Below are 2,432 nucleotides of genomic sequence, written 5' to 3' on the forward strand. Positions count from 1 at the left end.
TCCTAAGTGTAGACGATCTACCATGGGAGGATCTCCATCACAGATCTTCGTTTTTACCTAAGGATGATGCATTTGAAAATGATTTTTCATCTATCTTTACCGCTGAATATGTCAAAGACGCTCAGGATCCAACGAAACATTCTGATTCAGAGTTGAATTTAGGGAATATTTCTCGTACTATTCCCATTGATATTTCAGTGAAGCCCGGAATTGAGGAGAACATTCATATAGGTGCCGCATGTACTGAAGAAGAAATCCAAATTTACAAGGCCCTATTCCAAGAATTCCGCGATGTGTTTGCCTGGTCTTACGAGGAAATGCCGGGAATCGATCCTGCCATTGTTGTTCATGAAATAAAGACCTACCCGGATGCTAAACCCGTCCGGCAACGGTTGCGTCAAATTCACCCTCGAAAAGCGGCTGCGATTAAAGCAGAAGTCGAAAAGCTGTTGAAAGCAGGTTTCATTTATCCGATCCCGTTAACGGATTGGGTATCGAATATTGTTCCGGTCAATAAGAAACAAGGAACAATAAGAATCTGTATCGACTATAGGGATATCAATCGAGCTTGTCCAAAAGACAACTATCCTACGCCTTATATCGATCAAATTATTGATGATTGTGCCGGAAGTGAAATGTTTTCCTTCATGGATGGTTTTTCGGGCTATAATCAAATCAATATTCTACCTGCCGACCAACCAAAAACGGCATTCATTTGTCCATGGGGGACATTTGCTTATTGCAAATTACCTTTTGGGCTTAAGAATGCCGGGGCCACTTTTCAACGGGCGATGTCTTATGCATTTCATGACATCAAGCACATTGTGCAACCGTATCTCGATGATTTGCCTGCTCATTCTTTACGTCGAGCTGATCACCTTGTCCACCTACGAGCAATCTTTATGAGGTGTAGGCATTATCGAATTCGGTTGAATCCCCACAAGTGTGTTTTCTGTATAGAAACAGGTCGATTGCTGGGATTTGTTGTTTCAAAAGCCGGCATTCGCGTCGATCCCTCGAAAGTCGAGGCTATCATCAAATTGCCTCCTCCTTCGAGTTTGCGCCAACTCCAAAGTTTGCAAGGGAAAGCGAACTTTTTACGCCGATTCATCCCAAACTACGCCGAGGTCACTAAAGGTTTTACACGGTTGTTGAAACAGAACGTTCAATTCTTTTGGGACGAGATTGCCCAACAATCTTTTGATGCACTTAAACACGCGTTGACCCATGCACCGTTATTGCATCCTCCCAACTACAACCAGGACTACTTCTTATACCTCGCAGCTTCGCATTCCACCATTGGAATGGTGTTAGTTCAAGAAGATGAATTCGGAGCGGAGCATGTGATATATTATCTTAGTAGGACCTTAAATCCCACTGAGCTAAAATATTCGCATGTGGAGAAATTGGCCCTGGCAGCCGTTCAAGCTGTCCAGCGTTTTCGTCACTACATTCTTCTCCGTAAAACTACAGTTATTTCGGATTGCAACCCTATGATTTACATTTTGACAAAACAATTGCTAGGGGGCAAGTACTCTAAATGGATCGTTATCCTGCAAGAGTTCGACTTGGAGTTCGAGAAGTCCAAGTCTAAGAAATCCTTAGTTTTCGCGGAATTGATGTGTGATTTCCCGAGTGCTGACACAGAGACTGTGGCAGAAGAGTCCATTGCGGACGAATCTTTGTTTCTTATCAGTACTGTAGATCCGTGGTACGGGGATATAATCATCTATCTCCAAACCCAAACCTTTCGGCCTGAAGCTTCCAAAGCGGAACGTCGAAAAATTCGGTTTCAATCCCAGCCATACAAAATTATTGGAGATACACTTTATCGCCGGGGGGCAGACTTAGTTTTTCGACGTTGTCTAACTCACGAAGAGGCTGAGAGAGTTTTGAATGATTGTCACTCTGGAGCATGTGGCGGTCATATGTCTGGGTATGCCACAGCTCAGAAGGTGTTGCGCGCTGGTTACTTCTGGCCATCTATGTTTAAAGATTGTATCATTGCAGTCCGGAAGTGCCACAACTGCCAAGTGTTTGATCGAAAGATGCGCGCACCACCTGCTCCTCTCCACCCTATAATTGCCGTTGGTCCATTCGCCAAATGGGGTATCGACTTTATTACTTGTAACCCTCACTCGGCCGGGGGGCATGCGTATATCATCCTCGCGGTTGATTATTTCACTAAATGGGCCGAGGCGATGCCTACATTCGACGCAAGCGGCAAAACAGCTGCAGTTTTCATATTCAATCATATAATAACTAGGTTTGGTGTCCCACAAGCAATCATTACTGACCATGGGAGCCATTTTCGAAACACCATGATGACTGAACTTACAAGCCAGCTTGGTTTGCGCCACGACAGCTCTACTCCTTATTATCCGCAAGCCAACGGTTTGGTTGAGTCTATCAACAAAGTTCTAGTTATCATG

Source organism: Pinus tabuliformis, chromosome 2_1, assembly GCF_031772625.1.
Source record: "Pinus tabuliformis cultivar Carrire ecotype Pingquan chromosome 2_1, CPIR1, whole genome shotgun sequence".
In the NCBI taxonomy this organism is placed as follows: Eukaryota; Viridiplantae; Streptophyta; class Pinopsida; order Pinales; family Pinaceae; genus Pinus; species Pinus tabuliformis.